The sequence below is a fragment of the Panicum virgatum genome, chromosome 2K (genome assembly GCF_016808335.1).
Source record: "Panicum virgatum strain AP13 chromosome 2K, P.virgatum_v5, whole genome shotgun sequence".
Taxonomy (NCBI): Eukaryota; Viridiplantae; Streptophyta; class Magnoliopsida; order Poales; family Poaceae; genus Panicum; species Panicum virgatum.
The window spans coordinates 38,751,412-38,765,108 of record NC_053137.1 but is presented as its reverse complement, the minus strand read 5'-3'; the positions used below and the strand labels follow the sequence as shown (position 1 = coordinate 38,765,108).

The following is a 13,697-nucleotide window of genomic DNA, read 5'->3' as shown; positions in this document are numbered from 1 at the left end:
CTGGCAGTCACCTTGGTTGATTGGGCAGGCGCCGATGGATTTGTTTCCTAATCTTTTCAATTTAGCATGGAGAAAGAACATGTCAGTCAAAGATGAGATAGAAAATCAAAATTGGGTAAGAGGTTTGTGGAGAATGCAAACTGTCGAAGAAATGGCTGACTTTGTAAAGCTATGAGATTCAGTACAAGAAATTCAGTTAAACGATGAGCAGGACACAATAAAGTGGAGATGGACAGCGCATGGAGAATATACAGCAAAGTCAGCCTACAATGCACAATTCCTGGGATCTTACAGCGAGTTCAATAGTAAATTTATTTGGAAGGCAGAATCGGAAGGCAAGCATAAATTCTTTGCCTGGCTCTTAGTGCAATCCAAGCTACTAACAGCGGATAAGTTGATGAGCAGGCAGTGGCCATGCAATCTCGTATGCTCCCTTTGCAATCAGGAACAGGAAACCGTAGCACATCTAGTACTCCATTGCCCGTTCGCTAGGCAGGTCTGGGCAAAAATGGAGGATTGGTCACAGCAAAGAGTACACCCTCCAGAAGATGGTATTGAGCTAGTTGACTGGTGGCAAAGGGAACTTGTCCAACTGCCGAAGAAGACATTGTGCGTGGAACTTATGGAAGGAGAGGAACAGGCGTGTGTTCGAATTTAAGGTGAAGAGCCCGGTGGAAGTATTGCAAGAGATCAAGTTTGAAGTGAATACTCAAAAATTGGCCCGGGGGGGGCAGAGTTATCTTAGTTTCTTCATGTTTTTTGTTTTTTCAAAGTTGAGTACTTTGTTTTTTATATAATATCATCCTTATAAGACTTGTGACTTGCTTTCCCTCTTAAATGACAAGGCAGTGCTCCTGCTAGTTTTTCAAAAAAAAATGTTGACTTCTTCGAGATCGAGATCGAGAGGGAGGGAGAGGGGGGGGGGGGATGGGGAACTGACGTCCTGGTAGAAGAGCTGGCGGTGGACGGCCCAGTTGAGTGTGTCCTTGAGCGCTCGGCCTCGCAGATCTCTATGGGCTCTCTGGATTGGATCTGGCCACACACACTGCTGAAACGTACCCACTAAGGCCCATTTTGTTCCTATATTCTTCACAGGCTCACATAGGCCTGCTAGATCATGGTTAATGGGCTTTTGCTGTCCACTTTTTTTTTCTCGCCTTCTGGACGACACACCTCTTTTTGCACTCGTATTTCTCTATGGCACATAGACCAATAATTTGTTTAAAAGCATCTTAATCTTAATCTTGGGAATATATCAGATGCAAACCAATCTCTCCGTGCAAATCATGCAAATCTCAATTTAGACCACATGATTTTGATCAAGGGACGCGTAGGGAAAGGTGGGAGGGGGGATTTGCAAAATCAGCGCCCACCCTTAATCCCCCTAATCTTCTCTCCGGCGAGTTAATCTCTTTCGGTTGCTCCATCGCCTAATCAACTCCGCGCATGCAAATCCGTCCATCTGCCTCCTCCATTGCATGCAAATTCATCGCCTCCCCATTGGTCCAACGATGCCCACGTTCTTTTTGCGCAGCACGATTTATTATCCGCGGAACCAATGCGGCATGCAGTGCCCTTAATTAAGTTGGACACAAATACGACATTTTTTTTCCACGATTTGAAAAACGAAATACGACATGAGTAGAGAAACAAACGGAGAGTACAGTAGAGTGGAGTAGAAGAGATGAGGCCAGAGCCCCTTGTTTAGAGATCGATTGTTTGCATTACTATAGCATTTGCTGCCGTAGACATGCAAGAAATTTTTGCAAAGACCTCCCTCACGACTCGCAATCACTGCGTACTCGGCGTCTCGTTCATCTACCACCGACGGCCTGTGCTCCCAGGCGAGGCGACGAGAAAAGCGACCGTTGTAGGAAATGCTACGGGGAGACGACGAGGCAAGGATCCTCTGTGTCGCGTCCAGGGCCGAGGCCGCGCTTGCAGACCACCGACGCCGAGTGCCGCCATCCTGGCGCGAGCCCGGCCACCATCTTCTGCGGCAGCGCAAGGTCCAACAGCAGGCTCGTGGTCCTCCGCTTCGCGAACGGCGAGGGCGACGACGTGGAGCCGCCGCTGCTCTGGGACGCGGAGCAGCTGTTTCGGAGACGCTTCCTCGTGGGCGTGGACATGTCACCTAGGGGTGGTAAAGGGCCCAACATTTTGAACTAGAAAATCTAAGGATCGGGCTCTAAAAGGACCGGGCTCTAAACATATGTATTTTTGAACTAAAAATTTTAAGGGCTTTATTGGGCTGTGAAGAGGCCATTAGGGCCATGGCCCATTACCACCCCTAATGTCACCTCGGATGGAACCCCCGTTGTGTGAAGATGAACCTTACGAGCTAGCAACCAATGGATGCTTAGTATTACTAGTAGAGTGCATGTGCGGCACACACATATTTTTCAAAAACTAGATAAAATAAAAATATTCAATAATATGTATGCATGAGAAGGAAGTGTATTTCCAAAAATCAAATAAGCAACTACAATTAGTATCACACATTAAAATTATCCAATCCAATAACTAAAACAAGTCAAGCATACATATTATTGATGTTGTATTTATGTAAACTCAAGACTCAAATACCTTAAAAAATAAAAATATTATTCAATATAAATACTTTAATTGATATTCATTTATGAAGTGCAGCATTTTATGATAATCTTTTATGAGATTATTTTCACATATGCTTCATATAATCACTTACGCTCACGCGAAGACGCATGGAGGACAATAAACAGGAGAGACAAGTTTTGGCAATGAACGCCCGACCGCTCGGCGGCCTGTATGTTGGCTTCTATTCAACTTCGAAAGGACTGAACAACCTTACACAAGGATTACATCGCCATATGTAGCCTCTCTGCGAGGTAGCGCCCGCACAACTATCGCGAGAACCGGTCTTCCATGCTGATCCCGTGGCTCGTCGTGCTCCTCTGCTACTGCCACCAACTGCCACCTCTAAGCCATCCCTGCACCTTCGTAACTAACATGCCAGCACGTGCACACGCTAAACATGCTAAACACAACTTGGAACGTGGCCACACCGGTGTCCTGACCCTGACTCGACCTGCAGGCACGGGCACACACATGCACCATCCTACTCGACACTGGACGTGAACACAAGCACGAACTTCGTGCGCCAGTGGACATGCTACGGACTCGATCAAACCCTAGCCTCTTTAGTAATCAACTGCATCAAAAAATGACATCAGTGTAACTTTCCTCATATCCCAAGGCTGTTAATATGTATTTCTTATATGAGTTAGTTGAACTGTAAGTCTATAACGGCAAAAAGGAAGATACCTGCAATAGTAATGGATGGTGTTTCGTGCTCTTATTCTCCGATGACTCCTTTGGGCCATTTTCTCCCACTATTTTCTGCATTTCATTCTGCAAAAAGGAAAATAATTAATGATTGAGTACTTATGTTCAGCACCAAAAGATTTACCCTAAATTGATTTGTTGTAAAGACAAATACTCAGGATTAATTGCAGATCTTATACAAAAATTTGTATTTCAGCCAACAAACGACATAATCAAGAATTCATATTCACTATCGAATCAGAAGATATAGTGCCTTCCTTTGCACTAACCCAACAACACAACACTGATGTTGGCAACATATGTGTAGATCATAATGAGAAAATATCTAATTCTAGTCAGTGCATTCAAATTACCTTGATAGATGCAGTTAGCACTGGAATAAGATGACTCTGATTTTGAGACCTTCTGAGGAGAGTCCTGTACATAATGTAAACAGGTGGATATAAATTTCTTAGTGTTACTGCAACAGACCACACCTTCATCCTGTAGGATCTGCATGATGACAAATAGTAACACGGATGAGATACTGAGCAACAGAATTTTTTGTTACTAACCTGTCAAGGTGAATAGCCAAAGTAGGGATCCTCAGGATAACCTATGCCCGTATAGCGCCGTTGCTCATTATGTGCATAAGAGACCCCGCCATCCCTCTTCTCCCATATAATCACCCTACCAGCTATAGTAAAATCGCGGTCGAACCACACAATCCGCCACCACATGTCTGTACCCCAACCTCAAGATAACCTCCTTTGGTTACCTGCGAAACAAAAAGCAAGATACTGTCACTAATTAATCATAATGTGTACCACAACCTAACACAAAGTAAAAGAAAACTTTTGTTCCTGAATAATACTTGTATCACTGGTTAAACAGGAATGTGCTATCATATCAAAATTGCAACACAGGATGTAAGGTACTGCCAAATCAGTAAGTTGTCCAGGCATGATACTTTGGAGACGGGCTTCATGTTCATGTTAACCTGCAATCCACCAGTAAATTCCAAAAAGATGAGTACTTTTTTCAAACAAAGATGGACCTTTATCTACCAGTGCAAGAGAATAACTTCGATAATTTAAACTGAGAACTGCAGTCCAGAAGAAGAAAAATACAAAATTACCTGCTGCTTATATATTTTCTCTTCCATTGTTCGATGTGCCATTAGGTAGTAAGCATATACAACTTTGGTCTGTCCATACCTGAAAAGAATATGCCCACTGAACAAATAAATAATCGCATCTACTGAACAAATAAATAATCGCAAGTGCAACTAATGAGCAACTCAGGTGACCCGTTCTTGCCTCTAAACTCGATAAATGGCTTGCAGATCGTGTGCTGGATTCAAGGATGCATCCAGAAGAACTACATGATTTGCAGCATGTTGTTTAATGCTCAGTGATCCAGCACGAGTTGATATCAACCCACATTTTACTCTTGCATTTTCAAGTTCATTAAACATGTCCACGAGATTTTGTCGATCAGAAGATGGAGTGCTCCTATCAAGCCTGTTCCGCATGATATGGATATATGATATTTGCAAAATCAGATAGCCATGAGCCAGGTTCTTAATATTTCTAGGCCTCAGACAGCCATTACCACCCTACTCATGAGCATGCAGACACAGTATAAGAACCAAAAGAAAACAGCTCAAAAGTAACAAACATGAAAAAAAACATTTAGGGAAAAACTTCCTATCATGCCAAGTACCAAGTTAATCTTTTAGAAGTAGATGTGCCAAATTACCAGGATCAAAAGTAAAACTAATCTAACTGAAACTTCGAATTCAGGTAGGTCCATAAATCAGAATTTATAATAAACAAATGGGATGAACTGTGAAAGGGGGGGCAAAAGGCACCCCTACAACTCTGCCAAACAAAACTCACCACCAAAAAAATGTATGGATTTGTAGGCCTGTGTCAGGGAAGACTGGCTCGTAGTATGGATCTGTCCACACAATAAAAATATATGAGATAAAGCTCGATAAACCTTGGCTGAAGAAAAGAATTAGAAAAAAGAAACGAATTTGCATCATACCCTAACAATAATCTTGTACTGAAGCACGGTGAGCAGCTCGTCCCGGTCGGCGGCCTCGCGCTCGAGTCGCGAGTCGAGCTGGCAACCTTGCTTGCTTTGTTGCCGGCGGCTGACGGCATCAACCCCCCAAGTGTTGCTGCCTGCGCCAAATTCCCAATAGTCCAACTGTAAAGAATAAAGCATTCCTGGCCATTTCTTCCAGAGGTGCAGGACCGAGGATTGTTTTCCTTGCTCTCCTTATTGCTTGCACTAAGCATCTGTTACCCATGCATTCAATTCCATCAGCGAAATTCAGTATGTATGCAGTTCTTATTTAAAATTACAGAGCCGCCAACACCATCACACTTTGAACCTTTGGTACTCTGTGTGAATATTCTGCTAATTTATTTGGTTCGACTAACAGATCATAATAAGGTTGAGCTTAGAAAGTATAATGATTGCAGATTAAGTGTTACAACGGCTTGTACTACTCAACTTTGTTTAAAGTTCTAGAACAAAATAGAGATGGATTGCTTGTGAAGCAGGGAAGCACAATGGCAGAAAAAGGCTGATCTAGTATCTTATTTCCCACAAACTGATGTAGCATAGGGTGGATTGCATAACATTTACATTTAAATCAGATCTGAGATTGGACAAATTCTACAAATAGCATAGTCACATAAAGAAATCAGAGAGAGAGAGAGAGAGAGAGACCCATGGCAACTTAGAAACAAGGTATTCTAAACATGCACATAGTCAAATATTGAGCTGCATCTTTTGAGCAGTTTGCACATGCATTGAGGTGCCAGTTGCAGTGGTTAAGTACCAAGCAAGACTTCAATTGAACACCTAATCCTACTTATTCGAAGCTTATGCAAATAAAGCTCCTTTTCCCTGACGACTTAAGTACCCAGCAAAAATTAGCAACTTGGTGGTACCGGCTAGCTGCTAACTCGGTGCCGAGCACGAAGCAAGGAGACCATGAGTGAGATCTAGGAGTAGGGGAACGGTGGAGTTCCTTACAGTGATATGACGGAGCCCTGCAGCAGTGAGTAGATCACGCCGTGCCAGTCGCAGGCGTTGCTGTCCGCATCAGTCCAGGCTGATATCCCTGAGAAGCGGATGGAGGTAGGCGCAGAAGCTGAGGAGCTGTGCTGCCGGGGAGGAAGAAACCGCTGCAGGGAAGGAGAGTCGCATCGAGCCGACCTTCTGCTCAAGGAAGAACAGTCTGCGCCGCCGCATGGGGAGCTCGCGGGCAGCCGGACATCCTGGGTCCGCGCCATCGAGCTAGCCGCCTGGAATTGAACTGCGGCGCCGCCAGTGGGGGAAGCCCGCCGCGCCGCTGGAAGCCGAGCACGAGCCGTCGGGGAAGAAGCCCGTGGACTCGATCCACGCCGAGCCAGAGAGAAAACGCCACCTTCTATCGATCTGGGGCCGCGCCGGGGGCTCCTCCTCCTCTAGATCCATGCCGGCGGGAGATGGGGAGGGCGAGGAGAGGCGGCTGGCGCCGGGCCGTCGGGAGATGGGGCGGGTCGGCCTTGGGGCGGACCGGCGCGCGGCCCCGAGCCGGCGCCCCAGGTGTCACGCGTCACGGCGGAGCGGGGAAGGCCAAGGGCCGGGCGTCGTGGCGAGGCGGCCTCCCGAGGGCCGCACGTCGGCGCCGAGTGGCGCCGCGCTTCGGGGTCGAGGGCCCCGAGCCGGCACCGCAAGGGCCGTGAGTTGGGGCGGAGGGCGCCGCGGGGAGGCGGCGTCGCGAGGGAGGAGGGGGCGTCGGGGGAGGCGGCATCGCAAGGCGTGCGGCGGGGAAGGAGAAGGGGGGCCGTGTGGGGCCTCGGCGCGGCTTCAGAGGCGCTGGCGGCCACGCGGTAACAGGGGCGCGGTAACAGGAGCAGCCAAAATCGCGGAGCAGGGGCGCGCGGCAATCCCGGGCCAAAATCGCGGAGGTCGCCTCGCGCAGGTGCGGGTACGCGCGGGGGGTAGATTTTCCCACGGTGAAAAAAAACAGCCCAAGTCTGGGTCGCGATCTCGTCTCCGTGACCAGCGCGGCTCCGTGACCAAACCGGGTGGAAAACCAGTGCACGGATGAAAAACCGGTGTGGGTAAAACCGGCGTGGGTGCAACTCGCGGTGGAAAAAAAACGGAGCGGGGAGGGGGGCGCGGCGACGATTGAACTCGCGGAGGAACTGTTTTGGCCTGCCATTCCCAGTCAAATATTTGGTGCTTCTAGATGGGTTTAATAGTGGAGTTTGTGAGATGGGTATGGAGACTAACTTTAGTGATGAATATTTTAATTTTTATGGATCCTTATAGTATAGATTTGTATGTTTATGATTTTGTGAAATCCATAATAAAATAAATATAGGTCTAAATGATCTGAAACTTATTTTATTGGATCTTTCTTGTGATGGCTTACATTTAAAAAATATGAATACTCATGCTACGGTTCTGTGTTTTTATCTATAGACTTTTTTGTGCTGGGGTGTTTAAATGCATATTAAATTATATATTGATCCAACAAAATGTGAAACAAAGTTTGTTAGACTCCTTTTTAGATTGACATTTCAAAACTGTAACCTTGACTCTTGAGAAGTGTTTATTTTTTGCTTTTCTAAATGGATTTCTTAATTACTACTTAAAATTTGAGAAATGTCCAGTAAATTACAGAAAAATAATAAAATGGCAAAAACTACTTTTTTCATCTCTTTTTCTTTGGGTAGAATATGAGAAAATAAGTTTTCTATGTTTTCTATTAGTTTATATGCCTTTTATGATTTAATGTGTTATAGGTGGCTTAAAATTTGCTACAAAGAGCCATACAAATTAATGTTTATATACGTTTTATGATTAATATGTTATAGGTAAGATTCATGCGAATTATTTGAATGTATTGTGCATTCTCGTATCTATGCAATAAAATGGATACACAGATCAATTATGCACTAGATCACCATGAATTTGTGTGTCAAAGGATGAATTAATTACTCTGCAGACAGCCAAACAAACAGCTCATTGTACAAGCTGTCTGTTTAGTTGTCTGTTTGTGACAAAAAAAACATCACCTGTTTGCACTGTTGTACTTGCCCTTATGGAATATTTGCTATTTTGGAAAGTTCAGATTTTAACATGCAATACAAATAATCATGGCATAATTAGACCAGTCTCAATAGAGTTTTCTAGAGAGTTTTATGCATTAAATTCTACGTCAGTATTTTTGCTGACTTGGCAATGTTATTTATGAAGAGCAGCCTAATGGTTAGAGCAACCGAGTAGCACCAAGCAGACCCAGGTTCAACCCTCCTTGAAAGCGGTCTGGAATAAAAAAATACAAAAAAATAGGTTGGGGATTCCCCTACTGACTTCGGTCAAAAAAAAAGACAAAAAAAAGAGCGGATGTAAGAGGAGTTTCATCAATCCCCATGCATAAATACGGTCTAAAGTGATCCTCCCTTGGTCAGCGTGCGTTGTTGGAATATATCAAATGTCATTTAACTTGGTTTTCATTATAGCCTTGTTTGTCTGGCTGGTGTTGATTTGTTGTGAGAGAAAAATACTGGTTGCTGGTGTTGATTTGTTGCGAGAGAGAAGTACTCTAGTGGCTGGAAAACCAGGCAAACCAAGCAATATATATTTGTGGAAACTTTATAAAGTTATTGAATTTGTACAAAAATAATCTTAATTAATTGGTATGAAATAAGTATTTGGGCACATCAGACTATACATATCATCTTGCCCGCACCGCACCCATGGCGAGCCGCCTTTCCTGCTCGCCCGCAGCCATGGCATTCAGCATCGCGCTTCTGCTGCTGCTTCTCCTGGTGGCGGTCCCGTCCACCACCGCCGAGGTGCTGGAAGGAAGGGGGCGGGAGGTGCACGCCGAGCCCGCCGACGAGGCCGGGTACAAGACCTACATCATCATGCTCAAGCCACGCCACGACATCATGGAGGACGACGCCGATGCTCGCCGAGAATGGCACCAGTCCTTCCTGCCGTCGACGACAACGTCCCTCGGTCAGCCGAGGTTGTTGTGTTCGTACCGCGCCGTGTTCGACGGGTTCTCGGCGCGGTTGACGGAGGAGGAGCTGGAGGAGGTCGCCGCCAAGCCGGGATTCGTCCGCTCCTTCCCCAACATCATCAACTACCTGCAGGAAATTAATAATCGGTTCCTGGGCCTGCCGATGACTGGGACTGCCCGACGGCGGCAGGCATTGACGACTTCCACCCTTCGTCAGGACCGCTCCTGAATTGAACGATGGAAGCAGGGCCGCTCCTGCCGTCAGGACATCAACACCATGTACGACTTCGGCGGGAGTTGGAAATTTACTGATCGATATGATGCAATTCCATTCCAAGCAAACTAAAATAAATTACATACGTACTGTCATTTCTTTCTTAATCTGAGTTTAGTTGCCATGAAAAATTCACAGTTTCTTTTCAGGATAGATGCAGGCAGGTGCCTGAGGAATCTGCTACGCTGCTAGCAAGCGTTGTGCTGTTGCTTCTGCGGGTGCGCTTACGCAGAGCCAGCAACAGCATACTACAACCTACAGCTTTAATAAAAATCACTGGTCAAATGATTTTCCATGGTTCATAACTCAAAGTTTCCACAGTTCCAAATGATCTTCCAGTTTCACCTATATATCTTACCTGTTATAATTGGGTGTGTTTGCTTCGTGGCCGCGATTTCTTGAGAGAATTCCTTATTTGATCCTAGAACATGACTCAATTCCTTTCTTGACCTAAAAATTGTTCCTACCCTTATATGTCACTGAATTTGAGCTTTCATTTTTTATTTGACATTTTCATCAGCTTTGTTAGTTGAGAGAATTCCTTTATTTGGCCATAGACAATGATTCAATTCCTTTCGTGGCCCTTAAAACTTTTTCTTCCCTTCTGTGACACCGATTTCCAACTTTTATTCATTATTTCACATTTCTATCACTTATGTCATTTAAGTCGAGCACAAAGGACCCCCAAATCACCTCCAAAATTAATGAAACAATTCCTAGTGATAGAACAAATACAGATGAGCCAATTTTTCTTAAAAACACGCATGTAAATAATTTACAATTTTAAAACTAAAATTCATCAAATTAGTCTACTTTTGAAACTTACTTATTTTTTTATATCACATAAATAGTTTCCAAAAAAATATGGAAAATAACTAATATTCTTCAAATAGCATCTAGTAATTTATAAAATGAGCTTTGTTCCGATAGTACCAGATAGTACCTTGTACTGATATGGAAAATAGTTTCCAAAAATATGGAAAATAACTATATCACATAAAAAGTTTCAAAAAATATGGAAAATAACTAATATTCCTCAAATGTATCTAGTAACTTATAAAATTGTTTCCTGGAGTAATCTACAGAAGGAATTGTGACAGGGATAAATATGAAAGGTATCTAATCACTCCTAAATTAGAGCTTGATAACGGGGATAAGGCCCACGAACGAGCCTTAGAGCTAAGAGAGGGAAGCTTCTGGATCGGACCAGAAGTTACCCGACCCCTGGTCTAGGGGTCGGGCCTCTCCGCTTTGCCCGACCCCTGCCGACCAAGGTCGGACCGCCGTCACCTGACCTTCAGCGAGAAGGACAGGGTGATCCACCGTGTACGACACCTCAGCTTTAACAGGGAAAAGTTTTATTTGGTCTTCACGCCTATTCACCCTCTCTAGGCGACATGAAGGTCCTTTCACACCTACCTCAAACTCAAGATGCTGGGACCCAAGGGGGTCATCAGCATAGGTAGCTCTTTTCAAAGCTCCTACCAGTGCGAGGTAGAGAGCTGCGAACTCGCGATGCCCATCATTGCCTTTGAGCAGGAGCTGAAGGCCATCCGAGCGACCGTGGAAGAGGAGGCCCTGGATTCGAACTGGAAAACCGGATCCTTTGAGCCCGTCGAGGACACCAAGGAGGTCTCGCTCGATCTTCGCACCTCTAGGACCAAGGTCGCGTGGATCGGATCCACCCTCTCTCCTCAATAGGAAAGCGCGCTCATCGACTTCCTTTGCGCCAACAAAGATGTATTTGCGTGGAAGCCCTCTGATATGCTCGGCATCCCGAGGGAGGTCGCCATGGAAGCCACTCCACGCCGCCGCCAGCCATTTGCGTGCACACAGTTCCGCGCCGCCATCGCTGCACGCTTCTGCAGCCAACGCCCCGCTCCACCACCGCCATGCCGGCACCAACCCTGCGCGCACCGTCTGGAGCCGCACAAACGGTGTCGGTGCGCAGTTAGCACCGGCCACCCGTGGGTCGTCAGTCGTGCGCCTCCGTGCGCCCGCACTGTGCCGTCGCAGGAGCCTCGCCGCCATCCGCAGCCGTCGCCGCCCCGGATCTGGCCATCCCTGCAGCCACAGTGGCCACCTCGCATTGCCGCCCGTGGCTGCTGCCTCTCGCCGCCGTCATGAGCGGCAGGTATCGCCGCGTCTCGCGCCGGACAGGTCGCGGCCGCGTGCACCCTCCCTCCCCGTCCTCACAGCCACTCCCGAAGCCCGAGGCCCCAAGTGCCAGGCCGCCACCTAGCGTCACCGTCTGTGCACGGCTGCCCTCCATGGCTGCAGATCCACCCACAAGGGGGTTAGATCCAGCCATAAGGATGACGGATCCGGCGTCCAAGTCACCGGAGGAGCTCCGCCGGCGTCGCCTCCCGCACGGCGCACGCCCGCTGACCTGCCGAGACGCCCCGCCGTCGCCCTCCTTGTGGCCGCCAGGCTTCCGGTCTGCTGGTCGGGCGACGGCGAGGCGGAGAAGTGGCCCGACAGCGGCAGCTCAGACGGCCGCCTGTGTCGCCTGCATTGCCTTCCACATCAACCCTCTGATACGGCACTGTCCGATCCTATCGCCCATCTGCCTCCACTACATCACCATCAACCTCGAAGTCGATGACTTCACGTACAATTCAACCTTGGCCACTACTATCTACTACGGAGTACATGACTACTTCCACTACATACGAAGCTTCTCTCACGAACAGCAGCCAATAAGGGCTGGGGGTGTACTGGAGGACCAGTCCATCATTATTGTCCGGCGAACGTGAGAGAATATTTGAAGATGTTGTAGTTACCCTCGACCACGACTACTTCGACTACATCAACTATCAAAGCAAGGCCAACCAATTGAGACTAAGGAGAAAATTTTTCTACAAAATCCAACATTCCAAGTGTAACACCTAGGGTGTTTAACTTAGGCAATTAGCGTTAATCCTTCATGCTAAATTAAGCTTTATAATCATTGTCATGATTCAGTTTAAAAATGTTTTTTATAAAGGGTTTTGGTTAAATTCCCAACTAAACATTAATAAAAAAGTCTTAATGTGAAATTGTGAAGTTATGTTCAATTATAACCTAGAATGTTCAAAGAAACATTTTTGGGTTCTTAAACATGTTAAATACTCAAACGAATCCAAATCCTATTTTTTTATGCGCATGTTGATAAAATGCTAGGTATTGGAATACATCTTTTTTAGCGTCTAGTTAAAATTTATTTTTCTAAACACTTCATTTTCGGCCAACATAAAAGTTGGAGTGTACCGTATATATTTTTACAGAGTAATATTGTTTAGATGATCAAGTCATGCTTAAACTTTCAAAAAAAACGTGATCAAATTGAGTCAAAAACGGGTCAAAACTTACCTGCACCCATGGGCGCACGACGCGCGGCGAGCTCCTGGTCGCCGGCGTGCTGTGCCGCGCCCCGCGCCGGCCCCTGCAGCAAATCATCGCACGGACCAGCACGTCGATGCAGCGCTCCGTGCCCAGTTGCCCGCCGTGCCCATGCCGTGACGCCATGCCTGTGCCACCGACGCCTGCGCCCGCGTCTCCCCGCCCGAGCCTCCCTCACCGCAGCTCGCCGTCCTCGTCGTCTGAGCGCGGCCACCACCCCAAGCGGGATATTTAACTGTTTGCCATCTCTAGAGCATCTCTAAGAGTTTGACAAATTTAACTTGGTAAATCTTATGATTTGCCAACTCCTAAAACTATATGCCAAGTAAAAATAAAGCACATCTCCAATAATTTGCTATTTTAGACTTGGCAAAATGTAAAAAGAAGACCCACAATAATTTTTTGCCGGCCTTTTCCTGTATGCAGAAAAAATAGAAATTAGACACCAGACATTGCCGTACAAGCTTCTCTGCATCTTCGTCGTCCCATCCGGGTACGGGGAGGGGGAGGGGGAGTTGGTACTACAGTAGTCCACAAAGCTTGCCGGCCGCCGCTGTTTCCTCGCGGCCTCCTCCTCTTCGAGCTCCCCTGCATCGCGCTCACTGGTCCGCCGCCGCCACCTCCTCGCCACGCCTTGTGCGGTGGCCTCCAGCGCCGGCGGGTCTGTCTAGAGAGGAGCTCGTGCACGGCGGGTCC

At 46.7% G+C, this 13,697-nt stretch overlaps 1 long non-coding RNA gene across 6 annotated transcripts; it reads right to left on the bottom strand.

Moving 5' to 3' along the window:
• Nucleotides 1-2,651: 2,651 nt before the first annotated feature.
• LOC120675723 lies at nucleotides 2,652-7,087 on the bottom strand. 6 transcript variants are annotated; one of them, XR_005675469.1, is made up of 10 exons: nucleotides 6,541-6,905; nucleotides 6,358-6,445; nucleotides 5,356-5,612; nucleotides 5,205-5,265; nucleotides 4,442-4,520; nucleotides 4,178-4,303; nucleotides 3,879-4,081; nucleotides 3,678-3,741; nucleotides 3,304-3,390; nucleotides 2,652-3,190 (listed from the first exon to the last, which is right to left on the bottom strand). It is a non-coding gene; the product is annotated as an uncharacterized LOC120675723 (long non-coding RNA). The 6 variants fall into 6 exon arrangements; XR_005675467.1 differs by having other exon boundaries at nucleotides 6,358-7,087; XR_005675465.1 differs by having other exon boundaries at nucleotides 3,678-3,816; nucleotides 3,920-4,081; nucleotides 6,358-7,087.
• Between the last annotated feature and the right edge of the window lie 6,610 nt (nucleotides 7,088-13,697).